Source organism: Mobula birostris, chromosome X, assembly GCF_030028105.1.
Source record: "Mobula birostris isolate sMobBir1 chromosome X, sMobBir1.hap1, whole genome shotgun sequence".
Lineage (NCBI taxonomy): Eukaryota > Metazoa > Chordata > Chondrichthyes > Myliobatiformes > Myliobatidae > Mobula > Mobula birostris.
In genome coordinates, this window is record NC_092402.1 from 14,656,639 (window position 1) to 14,684,484 (window position 27,846).

At 46.4% G+C, this 27,846-nt stretch overlaps 1 long non-coding RNA gene across 1 annotated transcript; it reads right to left on the reverse strand.

The window, feature by feature from the left end:
* On the reverse strand, window positions 1–27,790 carry LOC140191429 (uncharacterized). The gene is made up of 4 exons (XR_011883825.1): window positions 27,646–27,790; window positions 16,772–16,911; window positions 15,827–16,100; window positions 1–699 (listed from the first exon to the last, which is right to left on the reverse strand). It is a non-coding gene; the product is annotated as an uncharacterized lncRNA (long non-coding RNA).
* Window positions 27,791–27,846: the final 56 nt, after the last annotated feature.

Here is a 27,846-nt window from a genome sequence, read left to right on the forward strand (position 1 = left end):
CTCCTGCAGGAGTTGGAGACCCAGTTGTCAAAGGGAAGGCACGTAAGTATTGCCTCCATCCGACAACTGGACCCGCTCCCTCAAGTTACAGCCATTTATTTATACATCGTAAGCCCCATACATTACTGTTGCAAGATGTTATTTGAACTGGTATGTCCCACCAAATCTGTTGGTGCAAAACTTAGTTACTGTCATAAGGTGGTGGCTGTGAACGGACCCAAGTGCAAGACAAAGACACTGAAGTAATAGGGACAGGACTAGGATACAGGGCGATGGCAAGGACATGGACAGGAAAACCAGGAACCTGGAACAGGACTGAACAAGAGAGCTGGGAGCCCGGGCTTGGACTCCGAGCCAGAGACTGGACAAGGACCCAGTACCTGGGTCTTGCCTCTGGCTCGAACCCCAGAACTAGGCAAGGACGAGGCTTGGCAGGCAGGCAGGATGAGGCAGAAATCTACAGGCTTGAAGCTAGAGGCTAGAGCTGGAGTCGTCCGGCTCGGGGCTCGGCAGGAGGCTGGAGTCGTCCGGCTCGGGGCTCGGCAGGAGGCTGGAGTCGTCCGGCTCGGGGCTCGGCAGGAGGCTGGAGTCGTCCGGCTCGGGGCTCGGCAGGAGGCTGGAGTCGTCCGGCTCGGGGCTCGGCTGGAGACTTGAGGCGAGGCTTGGCAGGCTCCTCCTGGGCAGGGCGTGGATCACCACCTGACAGAGGCAAGGCACAGGAAGGGTCAGAAGCAACCCCAGGTAATGGCAAGACGGCCTAGCTTACCTGGGCAGAGGCAATGGACAGGAAAGGAGCTAGGTACAGGGTGGATCCAGGTCCAGACAGCAAGACAAGGCAAGGCTACTGGCAAAGCAAGGCAAGACAGAACTTCAGGCGAGGCGAGAGTTACCGGCAAGACAAGGCAGGGCTTCAGGTGAGGAAACATAAGGCAGAGGAAGGGATCCAAGGAGTAAGGACAAGAACAATCCAGCCGCCATGCCCTGGTCTCTGGAGGTATTTATGCAGCCAGCCCCAACTAGCATCAGGTGACTCAATTAGAGCTCAACAAGACAGAAACAGGGTAGACAGGAAAACCTGGAGCACGGGTCGATGGACCGGACTGTGAACCGGAATATGGACTTCACAGACCGGACTATGACAGTTACAGGTAAGAGAGTCTGTTAGATCAAGGCTTAATTACAGATGGATGTGCTGTCCAGTCCTTATCAGTTATTCCCTTTGCTCAACCTTGACTTAATTACAGATGGATGTTCCTTCCTGTCCTTATCGGTGAGCCCTCCTACCCCACTCAAACGAGGGTACAATGTTATCAAACTCTCAGTGTCTCTGTACAAGCTGGGGAGAACTGGTAATGAGCCTGTCTTAGCTGGCTGCTGAAGGCAGAGTTTACTTCAGTTCAATAATTCCTATTCAATCCCAATTATTCTTTTAGCCAGAGGTTACATAGGTTCAAAATGATTTTTTAATATTCTTAATTCCTTAGTGCTTGAGTCACAGGAGCGGGCAATTGGTGCTGTTGTGCTTGAGTCCTTGGAGGAGCTGCTGCTGTACTTGAGCCAATCAGTGCTGTCTGGGTTGAATTGTTATGTGAGCCAATTGGTGTTATCGTTGTTGAGTCACTGGAGGATCCAATTGCAATAGCCATACTGAAATTAGTTGACAAGCCAATCAGAGCTGACACTGGTGTCAATCAATGGGCCAGTCGGAGCTGTGGAATCCGAATCGTGATGAGCCCATCGGTGTTGTGCGACAAAGATGTTGGTCTGAAGTGCAATGATATGGCAGCCGAGAAAGTCACTGAGTAGTTATCCTTATGTGGTCCAATCAGTAGGGTTATTGGGTAGGGGCCAACGAGTGGGATTATTGAATATGAGCCAATCAGTGATGATGTTGCAGGTCAGCCAATGGACGAGGGCAGTCCGCTGGAGCCAACAGCTGATATTGTTGCTGAAGGACCACCCATGGGTGAAAGGTGAGAGCTGGAGAGGATCCCTTCACTATGTCACAGGGGATGAGCCAATCACTAGCGAGACAGGCCCAATGGGGCCACAGGTGAAGCTTATCACAGGGGTGAAATAGGTTGGGCTGCACAATGACATCAATTCTCTGGAGCCAATCACCATTGCCGTGGGCAGAACCCAAGAACCAATTGCAGGAGCTGTTGCTGCAGAACCTGTTGGAGGTGAGCCCTGGGAGTAATGACAGTGAAGTGCTTGGTCAGTGAAGATGATGATGATTTTATCGTCCTGGAGCCAATCACAGAGACCGGTGTGGAAGGATTGGTTGATGATATCAATGTCCCGGAGCCAATCAGGGAAATTGATTTGTCCAGATCTGTTGATGACATTATCATCCTTGAAACAATTCCACCAGCTTGTCTGAATGATCTGGGGTTAGGGGAGTAATGGAGGGGGAGGAAGCAGAGGGATCCCCATCTGAGCCAGTCCCATCTGTCTGCATTTAGCCCACAGCCCTCTAAATCTTTCCTATCCATCTACCTGTCCGAGAGTTTTAAACATTAATTATGTATCTGCCTCAGGCACTTCCCCTGGCAGCCTATACCATGTATGGACTGCCATCTGGGTTAATAATTTTCCTCTCAGGTCCCAACTAAATCTTTCCCCTCTCATCTGAAACCTGTGCCCTCTAGTTCTTGCTTCCCCAAAGAGGAAAAAGACTGTGTGCATTCACCCTATCTGTGCGTCTCATGGTTTTGTAAACCTGTATAAGGTCACCCCTCATTCTCCAAGGAACGAAGTACCAACCTGCCCAATCTCTCTCCATAACGAAGTCCCTTAACAGCTGACTACAGTCTTGTGACTCTCCTCTGCTCTTTTTCCAGCTTAATGGCATCTTTCTGAGTCAGGTAATAGAGAGTACCCCGGTGGCTGTGCCCCTTGACAATAGGTACTCCTGTTTGAGTACTGTTGGGGGGGACAGCTTACCCGGGGGAAGCGACAGTGGCCGTGCCTCTGGCACAGAGTCCGGCCCTGTAGCTCAGAAGGGTAGGGAAAGGAAGAGGAGGGCAGTTGTGATAGTGGACTCGATAGTAAGGGGGTCAGATAGGCGATTCTGTGGACGCAGTCCAGAGACCCGGATGGTAGTTTGCCTCCCTGGTGCCAGGGTCCGGGATATTTCTGATCGTGTTCAAGATATCCTGACGTGGGAGGGTGAGGAGCCAGAGGTCGTGGTACATATAGGTACCAATGACATAGGTAGGAAAAGGGAAGAGGTCCTGAAAGGAGAATAAAGGGAGCTAAGGGAGTTGAGAAAAAGGACCGCAAAGGTAGTAATCTCGGGATTACTGCCTGTGCCACGCGACAGTGAGAGTAGGAATGCGATGAGGTGGAGGATAAATGCGTGGCTGAGGGATTGGAGCAGGAGGCAGGGATTCAAGTTTTTGGATCATTGGGACCTCTTTTGGTGCAGGCGTGACCTGTACAAAAAGGACGGGTTACACTTGAATCCTAGGGGGACCAATATCCTGGCAGGGAGATTAGCGAGGGCTACTGAGGTGACTTTAAACTAGAATGGTTGGGGGGTGGGAATCAAATTAAAGAAGCTAGGCGAGAGGAGGTTAGTTCACAACAGGGGGATGGGAACCAGTGCAGAGAGACAGAGGGGTGTAAAGTGAGGGAAGAAGCAAAAAGTAGTAAGGTGAAAAGTAAAAGTGGCAGGCCGACAAACCCAGGGCAAGCATCAAAAAGGGCCACTTTTCAACATAATTGTATAAGGGCTAAGAGAGTTGTAAAAGCGCGCCTGAAGGCTTTGTGTGTCAATGCAAGGAGCATTTGTAACAAGGTGGATGAATTGAAAGTGCAGATTATTATTAATGATTATGATATAGTTGGGATCACGGAGACATGGCTCCAGGGTGACCAAGGATGGGAGCTCAATGTTTGCGGATATTCAATATTCAGGAGGGATAGACATGAAAGAAAAGGAGGTGGGGTGGCGTTGCTGGTTAAAGATGAGATTAACGCAATAGAAAGGAAGGACATAAACCGGGAAGATGTGGAATCGATATGGGTAGAGCTGCGTAACACTAAGGGGCAGAAGACGCTGTTGGGAGTTGTGTACAGGCCACCTAACAGTAGTAGTGAGGTCAGAGATGGTATTAAACAGGAATTAGAAATGTGTGCAATAAAGGAACAGCAGTTATAATGGGTGACTTCAATCTACATGTAGATTGGGTGAACCAAATGGGTAAAGGTGCTGAGGAAGAGGATTTCTTGGAATGTATGCTGGATAGTTTTTTGAACCAACATGTCGAGGAACCAACTGGAGAGCAGGCTATTCTAGACTGGGTTTTGAGCAATGAGGAAGGGTTAATTAGCAATCTTGTCGTGAGAGGCCCCTTGGGTAAGAGTGACCATAATATGGTGGAATTCTTCATTAAGATGGAGAGTGACATAGTTAATTCAGAAACAAAGGTTCTGAACTTAAAGAGGGGTAACTTTGAAGGTATGAGACGTGAATTAGCTAAGATAGACTGGCAAATGACACTTAAAGGATTGACGGTGGATACGCAATGGCAAGCATTTAAGGATTGCATGGATGAACTACAACAATTTATGTTCCTGGCAGGGAACATAAAAACTGACTGTAAAAGCTTTTATAGATATGTAAAAAGGAAAAGACTGGTAAAGACAAATGTAGGTCCCCTACAGACAGAAACAGGTGAATTGATTATGGGGAGCAAGGACATGACAGACCAATTGAATAATTACTTTGGTTCTGTCTTCACTGAGGAGGACATAAATAATCTTCCAGAAATAGTAGGGGACAGAGGGTCCAGTGAGATGGAGGAACTGAGGGAAATACATGTTAGTAGGGAAGTGGTGTTGGGTAAATTGAAGGGATTAAAGGTAGATAAATCCCCAGGGCCAGATGGTCTGCATCCCAGAGTGCTTAAGGAAGTAGCCCAAGAAATAGTGGATGCATTAGTGATAATTTTTCAAAACTCTTTAGATTCTGCACTAGTTCCTGAGGATTGGAGGGTGGCTAATGTAACCCCACTTTTTAAAAAAGGAGGGAGAGAGAAACCAGGGAATTATAGACCGGTTAGCCTAACGTCGGTGGTGGGGAAACTGCTGGAGTCAGTTATCAAAGATGTGATAACAGCACATTTGGAAAGCGGTGAAATCATCGGACAAAGTCAGCATGGATTTGTGAAAGGAAAATCATGTCTGACGAATCTCATAGAATTTTTTGAGGATGTAACTAGTAGAGTGGATAGGGGAGAACCAGTGGATGTGGTATATTTGGATTTTCAAAAGGCTTTTGACAAGGTCCCACACAGGAGATTAGTGTGCAAACTTAAAGCACACGGTATTGGGGGTAAGGTATTGATGTGGACAGAGAATTGGTTAGCAGACAGGAAGCAAAGAGTGGGAATAAACGGGACCTTTTCAGAGTGGCAGGCAGTGACTAGTGGGGTACCGCAAGGCTCAGTGCTGGGACCCCAGTTGTTTACAATATATATTAATGACTTGGATGAGGGAATTAAATGCAGCATCTCCAAGTTTGCGGATGACACGAAGCTGGGCGGCAGTGTTAGCTGTGAGGAGGATGCTAAGAGGATGCAGGGTGACTTGGATAGGTTGGGTGAGTGGGCAACTTCATGGCAGATGCAATTTAATGTGGATAAATGTGAAGTTATCCACTTTGGTGGCAAAAATAGGAAAACAGGTTATTATCTGAATGGTGGCCGATTAGGAAAAGGGGAGGTGCAACGAGACCTGGGTGTCATTATACACCAGTCATTGAAAGTGGGCATGCAGGTACAGCAGGCGGTGAAAAAGGCGAATGATATGCTGGCATTTATAGCGAGAGGATTCGAGTACAGGAGCAGGGAGGTACTACTGCAGTTGTACAAGGCCTTGGTGAGACCACACCTGGAGTATTGTGTGCAGTTTTGGTCCCCTAATCTGAGGAAAGACATCCTTGCCATAGAGGGAGTACAAAGAAGGTTCACCAGATTGATTCCTGGGATGGCAGGACTTTCATATGAAGAAAGACTGGATGAACTGGGCTTGTACTCGTTGGAATTTAGAAGATTGAGGGGGGATCTGATTGAAACGTATAAAATCCTAAAGGGATTGGACAGGCTAGATGCAGGAAGATTGTTCCCGATGTTGGGGAAGTCCAGAATGAGGGGTCACAGTTTGAGGATAAAGGGGATGCCTTTTAGGACCGAGATTAGGAAAAACTTCTTCACACAGGGAGTGGTGAATCTGTGGAATTCTCTGCCACAGGAAACAGTTGAGGCCAGTTCATTGGCTATATTTAAGAGAGAGTTAGATATGGCCCTTGTGGCTACGGGGATCAGGGGGTATGGAGGGAAGGCTGGTGCAGGGTTCTGAGTTGGATGATCAGCCATGATCATAATAAATGGCGGTGCAGGCTCGAAGGGCCAAATGGCCTACTCCTGCACCTATTTTCTATGTTTCTGACAGCAAAGTGATCAAACCTGAACACAATACTCCAGAGCTAGCTTCAGTAATGTCTTCTTCAATTAGACCAGTAGACATAGGAGCAGAATTAGGCTGTTCAGTCCATCGAGTCTGCTCTGCCATTCCACAATGGCTGATTGAATACCCCTCTCAACCCCATTCTCCTGCCTTCTCTCTGTAACCTTTGAAGCTCAGACAAATCAAAAACCTATCAACCTTTGCTTTAAATGTACTCGATGATGGCATCCACAGCGATCCATGGCAATGAATTCCACATATTCAGCATCTCTGGCTGAAGAAATTCCTCTTCATCTCTGTTCTAAATGTTTCAGAAAGGACAGGGAGGGAGGCAAAAGAGGTTGGAGCATGGCACTGTTGATCAGAGATAGTGTCACAGCTGCAGAAAAGGTGAACGTCATGGAGGGATTGTCTGCAGAGTCTCTGTGGGTGGAGGTTAGGAACAGGAAGGAGTCAATAACTTTACTGTGTGTTTTTTATAGGCCACCCAATAGTAACAGGGATATCGAGGAGCAGATAGGGAAACAGATCCTGGAAAGGTGTAATAATAACAGTTGTCGTGATGGGAGATTTTAATTTCCCAAATATCCATTAGCATCTCCCTAGAGCAAGGGGTTTAGATGGGGTGGAGTTTGTTAGGTGTGTTCAGGAAGGTTTCTTGACACAATATGTAGATAAGCCTACAAGAGGAGCGACTGTACTTGATTTGGTATTGGGAAATGAACCTGGTCAGGTGTCAGACCTCTCAGTGGGAGACCATTTTGGAGATAGTGATCATAATTCTATCTCCTTTACAATAGCATTGGAGAGAGATAGGAACAGACAAGCTAGAAAAGCATTTAATTGGAGTAAGGGGAATTATGAGGCTATCACACAGGAAACTGGAAGTTTAAATTGGGAACATATGTTCTCAGGGAAAAGTACGGAAGAAATGTGGCAAATGTTCAGGGGATAATTGTGTGGAGTTCTGCAAAGGTACGTTCCAATGAGACAGGGAAGTTATGGTAGGGTACAGGAACCGTGGTGTACAAAGGCTGTAATAAACCTCATCAAGAAGAAAAGCTTACAAAAGTTTCAGAGAACTAGGTAATGTAAGAGATGTAGAAGATTGTAAGGCTAACAGGAAGGAGCTTAAAAAGGAAATTAGGACAGCCAGAAGGGGTTATGAGAAGGCTTTGGCGGGCAGGATTAAGGGAAAACCCCAAGGCATTCTACAAGTATGTGAAGAGCAAGAGGATAAGATGTGAGAGGATAAGACGTGAAAGGATAGGACCTATCAAGTGTGACAGTGGGAAAGTGTGTATGGAACCTCAGGAAACAGCAGAGGTACTTAATGAATACTTTACTTCAGTATTCACTGGGGAAAAGGATCTTGGTGATTGTAGTGATGACTTGCAATGGACTGAAAAGCTTGAGCGTGTAGATATTAAGAAAGAGGATGTGCTGGAGGTCTTGGAAAGCATTAAGTTGGATAAGTCACCGGGACTGGATCAGATGTACCCCAGGCTACTGTGGGAGGCGAGGGAGGAGATTGCTGAGCCTCTGGCGGTGATCTTTGAATCATCAATGGGGATGGGAGAGGTTCCGGATGATTGGAGGGTTGTGGATGTTGTTCCTTTATTCAAGAAAGGGAGTAGAGATAGCCCAGGAAATTATAGACCAGTGAGTCTTACTTCAGTGGTTGATAAGTTGATGGAGAAGATCCTGAGGGGCAGGATTTATGAACATTTAGAGAGGTATAATATGATTAGGAATAATCAGCTAGCCATTCATTGATTCAATTTAAAATTGTACATCGTTATCATTTGACAAAAGAGAGACTTCCTAAGATCTTTTCTAATGTTGATAGTCATTGTGATAGATGTAAAACTGAGATAGCTCCACTGACACATACGTTTTGGTCTTGTTCTATATTGGAACAGTTCTGGAAGTCAGTTTTCTCAACAATTTCTAAAGCACTTAAAATTAATTTACAAACTAATTAATTAACTGTGCTTTTTGGAATAGTTCCTCAAAATATTCATGGTATTTCTGTGTCTGACCAACATGTTATTGCATTTGTTACATTGATAGCCATTTTGTTGAAGTGGAAGGATACATCAGCTCCCACTTTGTCACAATGGTTCTCTCAAGCGATGCTATGTCTTAGTTTAGAGAAAATTAGAAGTCGAACCTTTGAACCTTTATTTGATTTTGAGAAAACATGGGGCTCATTTGCTCATTATTATCATTTGAGTTAATTGATATAATTTTTCCACGATCTAATTGTAAATTTTTTAGAATATTTTCTTTTCTTGCTGGTGGTTTGATGGTTATTTGTATGATGCATGACTCCGGGGTTGTACACCTAATGGGTTCTTTTTTTCTCTCTCTCTCACTTTCCTGCTTAGTAGGTTTTTTTTGTTATCACAAAATTTTTTTTCAATCTTTAAGATAATGTTTTTTTTGAGGCATTGTAAGTGTCGTTACTTCAATGGACTCATGTTATTTTTCCTGTATAATACAATAATAAAAAGATTTGAAAAGAAAGAAATAGTCAGCATGGCTCTGTCAAGGGCAGGTCGTGCCTTACGAGCCTGATTGAATTTTTTGAGGATGTGACTAAACACATTGGTGAAGGAAGAGCAGTAGATGTAGTGTATATGGATTTCAGCAAGGCATTTGATAAGGTACCCCATGAAAGGCTTATTGAGAAAGTGAGGAGTCATGGGATCCAAGGGGACATTGCTTTGTGGATCCAGAACTGGCTTGCCCACAGAAGGCAAAGAGTGGTTGTAGACGGGTCATATTCTGCATGGAGGTCGGTTACCAGTGGTGTGCCTCAGGGATCTGTTCTGGGACCCTTACTCTTCGTGATTTTTTTTATAAATGGCCCGGATGAGGAAGTGGAGGGATGGGTTAGTAGGTTAGCTGATGACACAAAGGCTGGAGGTGTTGTGAATAGTGTGGAGGGCTGTCAGAGTTTACAACGGGACATTGATAGGATGCAATACTGGGCTGAGAAGTGGCAGATGGAGTTCAACTCAGAACAATAGTCCCCCATGCTCAACCTTTTGCTTCCTAATTTTGTCTGAGTTCTTAACAACATGTCTCCAGAACCACTCCACTATCTGTTCTGGCATCCTGATTCCCATCCCCCTGCAACTCCAGTCTAAACTCTCCCATGCAGTATGACCAAACCTTTCTGTTCGGATATTTGTCCCCCTCCAGGTTAGGTACAAACTGTCCATTTGTTTTAGATCTCACCTTCCCTGGCAAAGAGCACAATGATCCCAAAAATCTGAAGCCCTCCTTCCAACACCAACTCCTTAGTCACATGTTAAACTCTATGATCTTCCTATTTCTGGCCTCAACAACACAGGGCATGGGAAGCAATCCTGAGATCACAACCCTAGAGGACCTGTCTTTCAACTTTGCACCTGACATCCTGAGCTCACTTTGGCAAACCTCGTCCCTCTTCCTACATATGTATGTCATTTGGATCGATATGGACCATGACCTCTGGCTGCTCACCCTCCCACTTAAGAATGTTGAGAACTCTACCTGAGATGCCTTGGATTCTGGCATCAAGAAGGCAACATACCATCCTGGGATCCTGTTCTCATCCACAGAGCCTCTTTTCTGTTCCCTAACTAAAGAATCTTTAACCACAGCTCACCGCTTGTCCACCCTTTCCTTCTGAGCCACAGAGCCAGAGTCAGCGCTAGAGACCTCATTGCTGTGACTTTCCTCTGCTCGGTCATCCCTCCAACAGTATCCAAAGTGAATTACTTGTTTTTGAGGGAGATGGCCACAGGGATACTCTGCATTGGCTGTTCACCCTCCTGACTGTCACCCAGTTTCCTGTGTCATTTTACCTTGGGTGTAACTACCTCTCTATACACCCTGTCAGCCTCCCGAATGATCCAGAGTTCATCCATTTCCCCAGCTCCGACTCCTTTATGTTGATTGTTCAAAGCTGCAGCTGGATGCACTTCTTGCCGTTGCTGTTCTGCCATCATCTCTGCCAGTGTTCCCTTCCAATCAACTTTGGCCAGGTCCTCTCTCATGCTTCTGTAATTCTCTTTACTCCACTGTAATACTGATGCACCTGACTTTATCTTCTCCTTCTCAAACTGCAAGATGATTTCTATGATATTATGTTGACTGCCTCTTAAGGGTCCCTTTGCTTTATGCTCCCTAATCAAATTGGGTTCATTACACAACACTCAATCCAGAAATGCTTTTTTCCTGGTGAGCTCAGCCATAGGTGATCTATAAAGCCACTTCGTAGGTATGTTACAACTTCTCTTTGTTGGGATCCAGCACCAACCTGATTTTCCCAATATACTTGCATGTTGAAATATGCCATCACGATCATAATATTGCCCTTAATGCATGCCTTTTCTATTACCTGTTGAAATTTCTATCCCACATCCTGCCTACTGTTCGGTGGCCTGCACACGACTTCCAACAGTGTCTTTTTTCACCTTGCAGTTTATTTAATTCTACCCACAAGGATTCAACATCTTCCGTTCCTCTGTCACCTCTTTGTAAGGATTTGATTTGATTTGATTTTTTTTTAACCAATAGAGCCTCCCCACTTTCATAGCCCCTTGTGGCTCTCCTAATTTCCTTTTTAAGCTCCTTCCTGTTAGCCTTATAATCTTCTACATCCCTTAGATTACCTAGCTCTCTGAACCTTTCATAAGCTTTTCTTTTTTTCTTACAAATATAAGAAACACAGACATAACCAACTGGGCAAACAGAAGATTTAAAGGGGACAAAAGAAACAACACAAGGGCCTAGGTACAAGCCAAAAACTTGGCACAAGCCAAATGTTACTTCATTTTAAACCATAATATTTTGGAGCAGAATTCAGCTATTCGGCCCATTAGATGTGCTCCGCCATTCCGTCATGTCTGATTTAATATCCCTCTCAAACGCATCCTCCTCTTTCCTCCCTGTAAACTTTGACACTCTGTTTAATCAAGAACCTATCTACTTTTGCCTTAAAAATACCCAATGACTTGGCCTGCACAGTCACAATGAATTCCACAGATTCACCAACCCTGGCTGAAGAAACCTAAGAATGCAGAACCTCTCGTGGTTCCAGAACCCATCCAAGGCAATCAGGAAATCTCACCAAATCTTCCTCTACGATTTGTAGAGTTAAGAGCCTCCTTCCAACAGGAAAGCTCACCAACACTTCTACTTTCTGAGGGGGCTAAAGAGAGCTGGATTTTGCACATCTGTTCTCACATCCTTCTGCAAGTGCACAGTAGAGAGCATCCAAACATGCTCCATCGCTGTTTGGGACAGAAACTGCACTGCGGTGTACTGGAGGACTCTGTAATGGGTAGTCAAAACAGCCTATGGCATCACTGGCACCAGCCTACCTGCCACCAAGGACATAGATACAGAGAGGCACTGGAAAAGTGCCAGTAACATCATGAAAGATTCTACCAGTTACCTTCCCCAAGCAGCAAGGTTAATTAACACCTGCACCTACTAACCCACCCCTCCATACCCTCAACCACCACTGCTTTATCATTTCCTGTCTGTCACCTTATGTACAGACATCCCCGTCCCTGGCTTCACTTTCTGAACATACAATCAATCTATGTATATAAACTATCTTATCTACTTATTTTCATTGTGTTTTCTTATTATTGGGTTCGTTATCTTATTGTGTTTTATTTTGTGCTGCATTGAATGAGTAATAACAATTATTTTGTTCTCCTTTACACTTTTGCACTGGAAATGACATTTTAATATCCTCAATCTTGAATCTCCAGTCTGGCAGCTTTCTCCACATACCCACCACCTTCTGTGTGGGAAACGTATCCCTCAGGTCCCCTTTAAATCTTTCCCCTATCATCTTGAACCTGTGCCCTCCAGTCTCAGACTCCCCTATCCTGGGGAAAAGACTGTGACCACCCACCTTATCTCAGTCCCTCATAATTTTACAAATATCCATGAGGTCACCACTCAGCTTCCAGAATTCCAGGGGAAACGGTCTCAGTCTGTCCAGCATCTTGTTATAAACCAGCCTCCACCCTGACACAGTTACATTTTGTGAATCTGTTTTGCCCCCTCTCCAGCTTATCAGATGCTTTCTGTAGCAAGGAGACCAGACTGCACACAATCCTCTCAACATGGTCTCATTTGCCATCTGTGACATAAGACCAGAAAACAAAGGAGGAGAACTTGGATATTCAGCCATCGAGTCTGCTCCACCATTCTATCATGGCTGATTTATTATCCTCCTTATCTGCAACATGACACCCGAAGTCCTGTAGTCAGTTGGCAAATTGATTGCCTTGCTCACCTGGATCTCAAGAGGTCAGATTTTCCAACACTTCTGACCCTGATTTCCAATTACAGCAAACACTCTCACCTGGTGGTGTCTTAGCACAATGACATATCCCCTGTGGACAACATCCCCACCTAGTGGTGTCCATCCACAATGACATGTCCTCTGTGGACAACATCCCCACCTACTGGTGTCCTAGCACAATGACATGTCCCCTGTAGAATACACCCCCACCTAGTGGTATCCTAGCACAATAACATGTCCCCTATGGACAACACCCCCACCCAGTGGTGTCCTAGCACAATGACTTGTCCCCTGTGGACAACATCCCCACCTAGTGGGGTCCTAGCACAATGACTTGTCCCCTGTGGACAACACCCACACCTGGTGGTGTCCTAGCACAATGACATGTCCCCTGTGGAATACACAAGGGGATGGACACAGTTTGTGAAAGTGAGGCAAATCAGCAGCGAGGTCATGCACCCGATAGAGATTACAGAGGAAGAGCTGTTTGCACACATTAGACATGTGGAAGGTGTTTGATGATCAATTGCACAGAGTACAGAAAAGCTGTGTTCCTCTTAGAGGGAAGGATGGGGATGGGATAGAAAGATAAGAGAGTCCTGGAAGTCCAAGGAAGTGATAAAGTTAAGTGATAAGGTAACTTGGACCAGGTAAGAGTAAGAGTAAGAGTTTGGCATGGAATAGAAGGGTCACGATGGCCTGTTTCTGTGCTGTAATTGTTACATGGTTATAGATGGTTTTTTAATCAAGAAGAAAAAGGAAATGTATGTAAAGCTTCGGAAGTCAGGATCAAATGAAACACATGAGGAGGGCTGTGGATGTTGTCTGCATGGAGTTTAGTCAGGTGTTTGAAAAAGCCCCTCATGGGAGGCTACTCCGGAAGATTAAGATGCATGGGATCTGCGGCAAATTGACTGCTTGGACTCAGAACTGGGTTGCGCAAAGAGGACAGAGGGCAGTGGTTGAAGGGACTTACTCACACTGGAGGTCTGTAATTCGTGGAGTTCCGCAAAGTCTGTGTTGGGAACTCTGATGTTTGTAATGTATATAAATGACCTGGATGAAAATGTAGGTGGGTGGCTTAGTAAATTTATGGATAACAGCAAGATTGGTGCAGTTGTGGACAGCATAGAAGACTGGCAAAGAACACAGCACAATATCGATCAGTATCTATATGGACCACAACTCTGGCTGCTTACCCTCCCACGTAAAAATGTTGAGAACTCTGTCTGAGATGCCTTGGATTCCGGCACCTGGGATGCCACATACCATCCCGGAATCTCGTTCTCATCCACAGAACTTCCTTTCTGTTTGCCTAACTAATGAATCCCCTTGAACCACAGCTTGCCTCTTGTCCCCCTGCTTTCCTTCTGAGCCACAGAGCCTGGAGACTGGACTGCTGTGACTTTTCTCTGCCATGCCATCCTCCCCAACAGTGTCCAAAGTGAATTACCTGTTGTTGAGGGGGATGGCCACAGGGGTACTCTGCATTGGCTGTTCACCCTCCTGACTTTCACCCAGTTTCCTGTGTTGTTTTATCTTGGGTGTAACAACCTCTCCATACACCCTGTCTATCACCCCCTCAGCCTCCCGAATTATCCAGAGTTCATCCAGTTCCAGCTCCAACTCCTTAACATGGAGTGTTAGAAGCTGCAGCTGGATGCACTTCTCACAGTTACAGTTGTCAGGGACATTGGACGACTCCTTGCTTAACCACATACTGCAAGAGAACCATCCAAATATCCTGCCTGTTATCCTGACTGCTCTATGCTTCTGTTGGTTTTTTAAAAAGCTTCCCAATCCTCTAACTTCCCATTAATTTTTGCTATATTATACATCCTCTCTTGCTTTATGCTGTCGCTGACTTCTTTTGACAGCCATGGTTTCCTCACCCTCCCTTTAGAATATTTCTTCATCTCTGGGATGTATCGATTCTGCACATTCCCAATTACCCTGGAAATTCCAGCCATTGCTGTTCTGCTATCATCTCTGCCAATATCCCCCTCCAATCAACTTTGGCCAGCTCCTCTCTCATGCCTCTGTAATTCCCTTTACTCCACTGTAATAATGATGCATCTGACTTCATCTTCTCCTCAAACAGCAGGGTGAATTGTATCATATGGTGATGACTATCTCCGAAGGGGTCCTTTGCTTTCTGCTCCCGAATCAAATCTGGTTCATCATACAACACCCAATCCAGAGTTGCTTTTCTCTTAGTGGGCTCAACGACAAGCTGCTCGGAAAAGCCATCTTGTAGATATTCTACAAATTCCCTTTGGTGGGATCCAGCAACTTGATTTTCCCAATCTACCTGCATATTGAAATACATCATCACTATCGTAATATTGTCCTTATTACATGCCTTTTCTATTACCTGTTGAAATTTCTATCCCACATCCTGTCCACTGTTCGGCAGCCTGTACATAACCCCCAACAGAGTCTTTTTACCTTGCAGGTCCTTAACTCTACCCACAAGATTCAACATTTTCCATTCCTATGTCACCTGTCTCAAAGGCTTTGATTTCAGATTTTTACCAACAGAGCCTCCCCTACCCCTCTGCCTACCAGCCTGTCGTTTTGATAAAATGTATTTCCTTGACTGTTCAAATGTTCAAAGGTCAAATTTAACGTCAGAGAAATGTATGTAATATACATCCTGAAATGCTTTTTCTTGACAAACATCCACGGAAACTGAGAATGCCCCAAAGAATGAACAACAGTTATACGCGAGAACCCCAAAGTCCCCACCAGCTCCCCCCTCCCGCGTGTAAGCGTCAGCAAGCAACAATCCCCCCTCCCCCCACCACAAAAAAAAGGGCATCGGTACCATCACCGAGCCCAAGCGTGTGCTAAGCAACAGCAAAGACACAGACCAAAGTTGCCCCAAAGGTTTTGCATTTCATCCGACATTCGACAAACCAAAAGTTCTCTCTCTCCCTGGCAAGGGAGAGGGAGGTGTCCCCCATATTCACAGCGAGCGGGAGACATAACAACAACCCGCTGGTTTATGATGTCAGAAGTCCGTTTTGTCACCTTTTTCGAGCTTGATGTCCGAAGATCACAAAGAACTCGGGTCTTTGGGCCCACAGCGAAAGATTTTCAGGCCTCCCCGACGACACGAGTCTCCTGCCGCGATATCGACCCTCAATCCGCCCGTCTCCAGAGCCCCGAGATCTTAGGCTTCCAAACACGATCGAGATTCTCAGGTCAAACATTTGGCATGTGGAAAAATGGCCAATCGTGGAACCCCGAGAAGGGGTCCCATTCCCCCAAAGAAAGGAACCTGCGTGTAACTCCTGGTCAGGGTCTTCAAAAGAACCCCGAAAGGGAAAAATAAAGATATTGAAGGTAGAAATAGAGCTGTTTTCGAAGATGTAGGCAAAGGAGTTGCCATTAGGTGCCATCGTTCCTGCTAAGCTCCGCCTTCTGGTAGTTCACCTCCCAACTATGATCTTCTTTCAGCCACGACTCCATGATAACCACAACGTCACACCTAACAATCTCTGACTGTGCAACAAGATCATCTTCCTTATTCCATATACTGCGTGCATTGAAATAGAACACCTTTCATCACATATTCATCACCCTTTTCAATTTGGTCCCCTTGCTACACTTTAACTCATCCCACCAACTGCAATTTTGCCCTGTTATCTACCTGTCCTTCCGCACAGCCTCACTGCACACAGCATCGGGTTGTACACCAACTGTCCCACCGCAGCCCTTTCATTCCAATTCCCATCTCCCTGCCAAATTAGTTTAAACTCTCCCCAACAGCTCTGGCAAACCAGCCCACAAGTATATTGGTCCCCTTCAATTTAGAGTGGGAGGGTGAACCCTCTGATCCCAAAAATGATGGGATAAAAATGAGGCAAGAGAGGTGGTTTCATACCATCTCCAAGACTCAGTCGACTCGTGGAGAGGAATGGTCATGGCTATTGGGTTAGTACCGAGAGGTGGATGGGACACAGAGGGACTGACCTGAGGAACATCAGTTCGATTTCAGTCAGGATCTGCTTTTGAGCTTGTATCGTGGACTGGTCACTCACGGCTACATCACTGGCTCACGCGGTGAAAGCCTGCGCTCACCCAGATGCCATGGTTTCAGCAGTCTCGTCCCTCTGGGAGAAGAAAGAGAAAATAAATTAAATACAACTGGATAATGACAGGACCATTTACACTTAGCCACAGACTTACCTGCATGAGAACCTGTGCACACCTTCTTCAGTACCCTGTCCACCTGTGTCGCCACTTTCAGGGAACTCTGTACTTCTATCACTTGTTCTCTCTGTTCTGTAACTCTCCCTGGGCCCTGTCATTCACTCTGTATGTTTTGTTCTGGTTTAACTTCCCAAAATCTACCACATCGTACTTGTTGAGTTCAGTTCCACCTGCCATTCCCTGGCTACTTTCCCAGCTGGTCTCCAATCCATTGTAAGCTAAGAAAACCCTCACTATCACCACACACCAATTATGGTGTCATCCACAACCTCATGAAATGTTCGACCTACATTCTCCGAATCATTAACACACTTGACCATCTTAATAATTACTACAAGACAAGACCGTTTACACTTCTAGATTGGGACAATTTGGACACTACCTGAGTATTAAAGGCAGCAGATTTCCTGGTCTGCATTTGGACATTGGACACCATCTTCAGACAGGCCCAAGGAGTGCATCTGACATCACTGAAGGGCCTCTGTTGACATCACCTTGGGAGCAGATCCTTAGCAACGGCACAGGATCAATAAACACCGTGGGCCCCAAGCAGCAATTACATATATTGACCGAGTTGACCCCCAAAATCCCAACAACTAAACTATCATCCCTCCCAAATACAATCCTTCTGAACATTGCCTCCTGTAGGAATGGAAAGAATTGGTACATTGTCTCACTGTTGTTGGAGTTCCCTCTCTCAGGTAGTCTCTCCATCTGATCCAGGTTTCTTCCTTCCTCTTCACACAGAAGATGTTGTTCATGAAATGAATTTGAGGCCATGAATAAATCCCAATGATTTTCACACATCGTGTCTACACATGCCTCCAGATCAGCAAACTATCCTCCAGTCAAGCTGAAAGTGGATGTTCTATCTCCAAGTGACCAGAGTTTAAATCCTATTGTGATGCTGCATCTCATTGTGATGTTTCTCACTGGTGTCACAATGGCCTTGAGATGTCAGATCTCTCCCTGAGTGACCACACCTCAACATCTCCATATTTAGTACACGCCTTGGTCATTTGGCTGGGTTACAATGACGTGATGAGGGTGAAACGAATAAATGGTTTACTTGCTGCCCCTGGATCTGTCATTACAACAGGATACCACCAGAGTGTTGTCCACAGTGGACTTGTGATTGCGACAGAAGGCCACCAGGTGGCAGTATGGACCACAGGGGAGCAAAGCCAAACCCTTTCTCTCCCCATCCTAATCTTGTAGACATCTATATTTGGAGATACAGTGTGGAATAGGCCCTTCCAGCCCTTTGAGCTGCACCACCAGCAACCGTCAATTTAACCTGAGACTAATCATGGGGCAATTTAGAATGACCAGTCCACCTACCAAAGGCTAGGTGTTTGGACTGAGAGAGGAAATTGGGATACCCAGAGAAAATCAAGACATTCCATGGGGAGGACGTACAAATTTCCTACAGGCACTGGATTCAACTCTGAACTTTGACTCTGAGCTGTAATAACGTCGCACCATCCGCTATGCTACATGGTGCCCCATCTCTCCTCATTCTCCTCCACTCCAGGGAATAATGGGTTAACATATTCAACCTTTCCCTTTCAATCAACTCCTCTAGTACTGGCAACATCCTTGTAAAATTTATCTTTCAATCTTATTCACATCTTCCTATTGGTAGGTGACCAGAACTGCACAAGGTACTCACCAACACCTAAAACAAAATTAGGAAAACATTCCAACTCTTGTACTCAATATTTTGATTAATGAATGCCAAATGGGCAAAAGCTTTCTTTACAACCCTATCTATTTATGATGCCACTTTCAATGAATTACGGATCTGTATTCCCAGATCCCTCTGTTCTACCGCACCCCTCAGTGCCCTTCCACTCACCGTGTAAGCCCTACCCTGGTTTGTCCTCCCAAAGTGCAACATCTTACACTGGTCTGCATTATCCTCCATCTGATATTTTTTAGCACATTTATCCAGCTGGTCCAGATCCCTTTGTAAACTTCGATACACTTCCTCGCCGACACTACACCCCAGTCATGGTGTCATCCAGAAATGTGCTGATTCAGCTCACCACATTATCATCCAGACTGTTGAAAAACATGACAAACAACAATCAGCCGATCCCTGCGGCACAACAGCAGTCACAGGTCTCGAGTCAGAGAGGCAACCATCTACTACCACTCTTTGGCTTCTCCCAGAAAGTCAATATCCAGTCGAATTTACTACATCATCCTGAATGCCAAGCGACTGAACCTCCTTCACCAACCTCACATATGGGACCTCATCAAAGACCTTGCTAAAGTCCACGTAGACTACCTCCACTGCCTTGCCTTCATCAACTTCCTGGCCAGCTTCCTTGAAAACATCGATAAGATTGGTTGGACATGACCAAACACACACAAAGTCCTGTTGATAATCCCTAATCTGTTCTGGTCCATCCTAATACTCATATAGCCAGGCCGTTAGAATATCTTCCAATAACTTATTTTCTAAATAGGGAGAAAATTCAAAAAACAGTGGTGCAAAAAAAATTGGGAGTCCTCGTGCATGATTCCCTAAGGATTAACTTGCAGGTTAAACAGAGATGAGGAAAAATTTCCTCTGCAAGAAGGTGGTGAATCTGTGGAATTCATTGCCACAGATGGCTCTTGGGTATATTTCAGACCACTGTGAACAGTTTCAGGCCCCTTATCTAAGAAAGATGTGCTGGCATTGGAGAGGATCTAGAGGAGGTTTACGAGAATGATCCCAGAAGACAGGAGAATGGGATTGAGAGGAATAATAAATCGATTATGATGGAATGGTGGAGCAGACTCAAGGGGCCGAATGGCCTATTTTAGCTCCTGTGTCTTACCCACTGCTGATGTCAGGTTTACAAGCCTGAAATTTCCCCGGTTATTCTTACAGCCTTTCTTAAACAACAAAACAACATCAGCTGTGTTTCAAGCAACACATATCAAATTTGCTGGTGAACGCAGCAGGCCAGGCAGCATCTCTAGGAAGAGGTACAGTTGACGTTTCAGGCCGAGACCCTTCGTCAGGACTAACTGAAGGAAGAGCTAGTAAGAGATTAGAAAGTGGGAGGGGGAGGGGGAGGGGGAGATCCAAAACGATAGGAGAAGACAGGAGGAGGAGGGATGGAGCCAAGAGCTGGACAGGTGATTGGCAAAAGGGATATGAGAGGATCATGGGACAGGAGGCCCAGGGAGAAGGAAAAGGTGGGGGGAGGGAACCCAGAGGATGGGCAAGGGGTATAGTCAGAGGGACAGAGGGAGAAAAAGAAGAGAGAGAGAGAAAGAATGTGTGAATATTAATAAATAACGGATGGGGTCCGAGGGGGAGGTGAGGCATTAGCGGAAGTTAGAGAAGTCAATGTTCATGCCATCAGGTTGGAGGCTACCCAGACGGAATATAAGGTGTTGTTCCTCCAACCTGAGTGCAGCCTCATCTTTACAGTAGAGGAGGCCGTGGATAGACATATCAGAATGGGAATGGGATGTGGAATTAAAATGTGTGGCCACTGGGAGATCCTGCTTTCTCTGGCGGACAGAGCGTAGGTGTTCAGCAAAATGATCTCCCAGTCTGCGTCGGGTCTCGCCAATATATAGAAGGCCACATCGGGAGCACCGGACACAGTATATCACCCCAACCGACTCACAGGTGAAGTGTTGCCTCACCTGGAAGGACTGTCTGGGGCCCTGAATGGTGGTAAGGGAGGAAGTGTAAGGGCATGTGTAGCACTTGTTCCTCTTATAAAGATAAGTGCCAGGAGGGAGATCAGTGGGGAGGGATGGGGGGGACGAATGGACAAGGGAATCGCGTAGGGAGTGATCCCTGCAGAAAGCAGAGAGAGGTGGGGAGGGAAGGTGTGCTTAGTGGTGGGATCCCGTTGGAGGTGGCAGAAGTTACGGAGAATAATATGTTGGACCCGGAGGCTGGTGGGGTGGTAGGCGAGGACCAGGGGCACCCTATTCCTAGTGGGGTGGTGGGAGGATGGAGTGAGAGCAGATGTGCGTGAAATGGGGGAGATGCGTTTGACAGCAGAGTTGATGGTGGAGGAAGGGAAGCCCCTTTCTTTAAAAAAGGAGGACAGCTCCCTCGTCCTGGAATGAAAAGCCTCATCCTGAGAGCAGATGCGGTGGAGACGGAGGAATTGCGAGAAGGGGATGGCATTTTTGCAAGAGACAGGGTGAGAAGAGGAATAATCCAGATAGCTGTGAGAGTCAGTAGACTTATAATAGACTTCAGTAGATAAGCTGTCTCCAGAGAGAGAGACAGAAAGATCTAGAAAGGGAAGGGAGGTGTCGGAAATGGACCAGGTAAACTTGAGGGCAGGGTGAAAGTTGGAGGCAAAGTTAATGAAGTCAACGAGCTCAGCATGCTGTGAGCTGTGTTTCAATCTGGCACCTCACCCATTGGTAAGGGTGTTTTAAATACAGTATCTCTGCTGGGGACGGTGAAATTTCTGCGCAAGACTCTGACAGCGTCCGAGAGAACACCTTGTCAGACCCTGGGGATTTATCCTCCCTGATCTGCTTCAAGACAGCAAACACCTCTTCCTCTGTAATCTGTAGAGGGTCCATGACCTCGCTGCTGCTTCACCTCACTTCTGTCGAATGTGTTTGTCCCCGAGTGTTGTCCGCTTGGGGAGCTGTCATTGCAGCAGGACACCACCAGGTGGGAGTGTTGTCCACAGGGAATCTGTCATTGTGGCAGAGATCCACCAGGTGGGAGTGTTGTCCACATTAGGCCTGTCACTGCTGGAGACCACATTCAGAGTACTGTGTGAAGTCTGGTCTCCTTGTTATCGAAAGGAGCTGATAGCTGGAGATGGTGCAAAACAGATTCACAGAATGACACTAGGTCAGGGTGAGGGTTTGCTTATGAGAAGAGGCTGGACAGACAGAGACAGTTTCCCCTGGAATTGTGGAAACTGATGGTTGACCTTAGAGGTGTTTAATTATGATGGGCTAAGAGAAAGTGGATGGTTACAGCCTTTTCCCCAAGGGCGGGGAGTCTGAGAGAAGACGGCACAGGTTCAGGGTGAAAGGGGAAAGGGGAAAGATTTAAAGCAGACCTGAGCGATACATTTCCCACACAGAAGGTGGCTGGTATGTGGAACGAGCGACTGACGATTCAAGATTTTAAAATGTCAAATCCAGCAGGACAAAAAAACACAATTAGATAAAGAACACAATGATAAAATACCTATTATACATATAAATACATAAAATAGGTTATATACATAAATGTCCAGAAAGTGACGATAGGCACATAAGGTGAACATAAGGTGACTCAGACGGGAAATGATAAACTAGTGATGGTTGGGGGTGGGGTAGTGGGTGGAGGTGTTAATCAGCTTTACAACTTTGGGAAATTACCAGTTTCTCAGTCCGGTGGTCCTGGCATGGATGCTACGTAGCTTCCTCACTAAACGTTCCTCCATTCTGAGGCTATGCCCTCTGGTCTTAAGACTCCCCCACTGGAGGAAACAACCACTCAACATCCACTTTATCTGGACCTTTAAACATTCGATAGGTTCCCCCCTTCATTCCTGTCAACTCCAGGGAGTACAGACACAGAGTCATCAAATGCTTCTCACATGTTAATTCTTTAATTCCTGGGGTCATTCTCATAAACCTCCTCTGGACTCTCTCCAGCGCCAGCACATTTTTTTCGTAGATAAGGGATCTAAAACTGCTCACAATACTTCAAGTGTGGTCTGACCAGTGCCTGATAGAAGATCAGCATTACATCACAAACAAGAGAAAATCTGCAGATGCTGGAAATCCGAGCTACACACACAAAATGCTGGAGGAACTCAGCACACCAGGCAGCATCTCTGGAAAAGAGTACAGTGGACGTTCTGGGCCCAGACCCTTCAGCAGGACTGGAGAAAAAAAGATAAGTATAAAAAGTGGCGGAAGGAGAGAGAAACACAAGGTGATTGGTGAAACCAGGAGGGGGAAGATGAAATAAACAGCTGGGAAGTTGAATGTGAAAGAGATGCAAGGCTGGAGAAGGGGGAGTCTGTCCACTGTTTCTCTCGCTGCTTCTCTCATTGCGCTCTATGCCCCACGCTTTCCGCCATGAGGAGGTACCTGGAGTCCCTATCCCAGTCACTTCCACAACTTTGGGATTCTCTCTCTACCGCCTGTAATGGACCTGTCTGCTACTTTATCCTCCGCCAGATCCACCCTTTCAATCATCAGTTCTTTAACTTTCTCACATCCTGCAACGATCAGAAAATCACCCGTCTCCAGACCACAGAACCTGCCGTCTCCAACACCAGCAGGCCCAGATGTCTCCAGACCGTGATCCCTGCTACCGACCTCAACAGCTCCAACGATCCAGAGCAGATTCAGATCCGGACTCCACAGCCATCAATGAGGGTTCCAACGACCTTGGACATCTCCAAGGTGCCGATTGCACAACCTCCAACTCTGACTCCAGACTAGGTCTTCACGTGCTGCCTCTGGAACCTGTCTTCTCTTCCCCCACCACCACTCCGCAACCCCGTCTCTCTGAGGTCCCACCGCCAGCTCCTGAGCCCTCGAAGACTCCATCTCACCCTGCCAACCCTGAACACCCCAAACCTCCCTGCTCCTCAGACACTACCAACCCTTTTCCCTCTTCTGATTCCAGCTTTCATCTGTGCTGGGTCTTCACTACTCCCTCCGACCTTGCCCTCTGAGCCAGAGCGTTCTGTCCTCAGTAAGGGCCTCACTTTTGTCCCCCTATGCTCACACCTCAGTGAGTTCCACGCCCACCATGATGATGAGCTCTTCTGCCACCATTCTTCCTTTTCTGGCAAGGACGCTCCACCCTGCACCAATGATCCCTTCTCCCATCTTCAACCCTCCTCTTCTTCCTGGACGCCCAGCCCCAGTCTTCTGCCTGCTCTGGACCTTTTCATAGCCAACATCAACCGTCTCGACTTCAATACTCCTCTCTCCCATTCCAACTTCACCCCTTCCGAACACTGGGCTCTCCACTCCATCCTTGCTAATCCTAACCTCACCGTCAAACCCGCAGATAAATGGGGTGCTGTAGTAGTCTGGTGGACTGACCTCTACCTTACTGAGGCCCAGTGACAACTCTCTGACACCTCATCTTACTTACCCCTGGGACAGAACCCCACTAAGGAGCAGCAGGCCATTGCCCAGTCACCAACCTCATTGACTCTGGGGATCTCACATCCACTGCCACAAACCTCATTGTTCCTGCACCACACACTTCCCATTTCTACCTCCTACCCAAGATCCATAAACCTGCTCATCCTGCAGACCCATTGCTTCAGCTTGTTCCTGCCCCACTGAACTCATAACGGCATACCCCAACTCTGTTTTATCCCCCCATAGTTCAGTCCCTTCCTACCAACATCCGTGGCATTTCGCAGGGTCTTCAATTCAATTCAATTCAAAAAAAAACTTTATTGTCATTCTAACCATACATCAGCTCTGCAGGGCAGAATGAGACAGCGTTTCCCAGGAGCAGTGCAATCATAACATAACAAACGCAACACTAAATAATAAACATCACAATATATAGTAAAACACAACAGCCACATGTCAGTTAAAATCAGTTATAAGTGTCCAGTGCAAGTTAAAAGTGTCCAAAGCAGAGTCAGGTAGAGCAGCATTTAGCAGTCTGACTGCCTGTGGGAGGAAGCTGTTTAGTAGCCTTGTGATTTTAGTTTTGATGCTCCTGTAACGTTTGCCTGATGGCAGAACAACAAATCTTGATCCTTTCAAGGATTTCAAGTTCTCTGGCCCCATCATCTTATTTTTACCATTGATGTCAAGTCCCTATACACCTCCATCCCACACCAGGAAGGCCTCAAAGTTCTCCATCTTTTTCTGGACTCCAGACCAAACCAGTTCCCCTCCACCACCACTCTCCTCTGTCCAGCAGAACTTGTCCTCACTCTTGATAACTTCTCCTTTAGCTCCTCCCACTTCCTTCAAACAAAATGTGTAGCCATGGGAACTCGCATTGCTCCCAGCTATGCCTGCCTTTTTGTTGGCTACATTGAACAGTTTATGTTCCAAGCCTACACTGGTGACCATAGGAAATGCACTTTTCCGATGCTACATCGACAACTGCATTAGTGCAGTTTCCACCCTGCCCTCAAATTTACCTGGTCCATTTCCCATACCTCCCTCCCCTTTCTCGATCTCACTGTCACTATTTCTGGAGAAAGCTTATCCACTGATGTCTATTATAAACCCACGGATTCTCACAGCTACCTAGACTATACCTCTTCCCAGCCCATTACTTGTAAAAAAGAAAAAGCCATCCCCTTCTCTCAATTCCTCCTTCTTCACTGTATCTGCTCTCAGGATGAGGATTTTCATTCTAGAACAAAGGAGATGTCCTCCTTTGTCAAAGAAAGGGGCTTCCCTTCCTCCACCATCAATGCTGCCTTCAACCGCTTCCCTTACATTTCACGCACGTCTGCTCTTACCCCATCCTCCCGTCACCCTGCCAGGGATGGGGTTCCTCTTGTCCGCACCTACCGCCCCACCAGCCTCCGCGTCCAGCACATAATTCTCCAGAATTTCCGCCATCACCAAGCACATCTTTTCCTCCTCCCCACTTTCTGCGTTCCGCAGGAATCACTCCCTCTGCAACTCCCTTGTCTACTCGTCCCTCCCCACCGATCCCTCTCCCACCACTTATCCTTGCAAGCAGAACATGTCCTACACCTGCCCCTATACCTTCTCCCTCACTACCATTAAAGGCCCCAAACTCTCACAGGTGAAGCGACACTTCAATTGAGAGTCTGCTGGGGTCATGTACTGTGTTCAAGTGCTCCCAGTATGGCCTCCTGTATATTGGTGAGATCCACCAATATCCTCCTGTATATTGGGAGACTGTTTTGCTGAGCACCTACGCTCCGTCCGCCAGAAGAAGCAGGACCTCCCAGTGGTCAACCATCTTGATTCCACTTCCCATTCCTATTCTGATATGTCCATCAATCACCTCCTCTACAGTTGTGATGAGGCCACATTCAGGTTGGAGGAACAACACCTTATATTCCATCTGGGTAGTTTCCAACCTGATGGCATAACCACTGATTTCTCAAACTTCCAGTAATGACATCCCCCAACTCCCCCTCGCCCTCTCCTTCACCATACCCCATCTCCTTTCCTCTCTCCTTGCCTGCCCACCAAGAATGTACAAGGTAAGGTCAGTAAGTTTGCAGATGACACTGAAATAGATAAAACAGTGAACAGTGAAAAAGGGTTTCAAAAACTACAGAGCAATTTTGATCAGCTGAGTACATGGACTGAGGAATGGCAAGTGGAGTTTACTTCAGAAAAGTCTGGAATATTGCAATTTTGAAAAGTCAAATTCAGGTTGGACATTCATAGTGAATGGAAAGGGCCCGAGGAGCGTTGTAGGACAGAGAAACCTTGGAGTACACATGCAAGGCTCACTGAAACTGGAGTCAAAGGTTGACAGGGTAGTGAAGATGGCTTTTGGCATGCTCAGCTGCATCAATCAGCCATTGAGTTTAAAGGTTTGGAGATTACAGTGCACAAGGGATTTTGCAGATGCTGGAAATCTAGAGCAACACACACAAAATATTGTACCTCAGCAGGTCAGGCAGCATCTATGGAGGGGAATAAATGGTTGACACTTCAGACAGAGACCCTTCATCATTACTGAAAAGGAAGGGGGAAGAATCCAGAACAAGGTGGGGAGTGGGTCAGGACAAGCTGGAAGGTGATCATTTATTCCCCTCCATAGATGCTGCCTGACCTGCTGAGTTTCTCTAGCATTTTGTGAGTGTTACTTGGAGTATCATGTTCAGTTTTGTTTGCCCTGCTATAGCAAAGTTGTTATTAAACTGGAAAGAGTGCAGCTGAGATTTATTAGGATGTTGGCCAGGATTTAAAGGACTGAGTTACAGGGGGAGTTTGGATGGGCTGGGACTTTATTGCTTCAAGTAAAGGAGACTGAGAGGTGTTCTCATGGAGGTGTATTAAATGCTGAGGGGCATTAGTAGGCTGAATGCACACTGCTTTGTTCCGTGAGGTAAGGAATTAAGAATTAGAGGGCATAGGCTGAAGGTGAGAGGGAAAAGACTGAAAAGGAACTTGAGGGGCAACTTTATTTACACAGAGTGTGGTATCTATATGTAGTGAGCTGCCAGAGGAAGTGGTTGAGGCAGGTACAATAACAACTTTCAACAGGTACATAGATTGGAAAGGTTTAGAACAGGGGTTCTCAACCTTCTTTTATGCCAGCGACCCCTCCCATTAACTGAGGGGTCCATCAAACCCAGGTTGGGAAGGTTATGGGCCAAATGCTGGCAAATGGGTCCAGCTTGGATGGGGTATCTTGGTCAGCATGGACTAACTGGGCCAAATGGCCTGTTTCCATATTGTATGAAGTATGGTTGAAACCTCGCTGGTTTCCTTGGCTGTACAAGTCAAGGGAAAACACACTCTGGTCCTGCCAAACCCGTGAGATTGAGACGACCCTCCTACCCCAAACCCCGGCTTGTGTGGATACTGTGTTATTTGCTACCCTGTTACAACTCAGTGCCAAGAAATAACAGACAGCACACTGCATACGACTAAAGGAATTATATTTATGAATCTTATTTAGCTAAAACACAGTCAAATGTGTACAAGTTGGAGCTCACCTTGAACTTCTCTGTCATTCACGCACTGGGCCTCAGGTCTGCGTGAAAGCACACACCACCTTCTGAACGTCACTCACAATCCATCTCGAACAATCAGGTCTCCCACTGGGTCGTATCCTACGACAGGTTCTCCCTGGCATCTTCTCTCTTCATCTCCCACTGAACAAAAGACCCAAGACCAACCTTAGTGACCCTCACCAA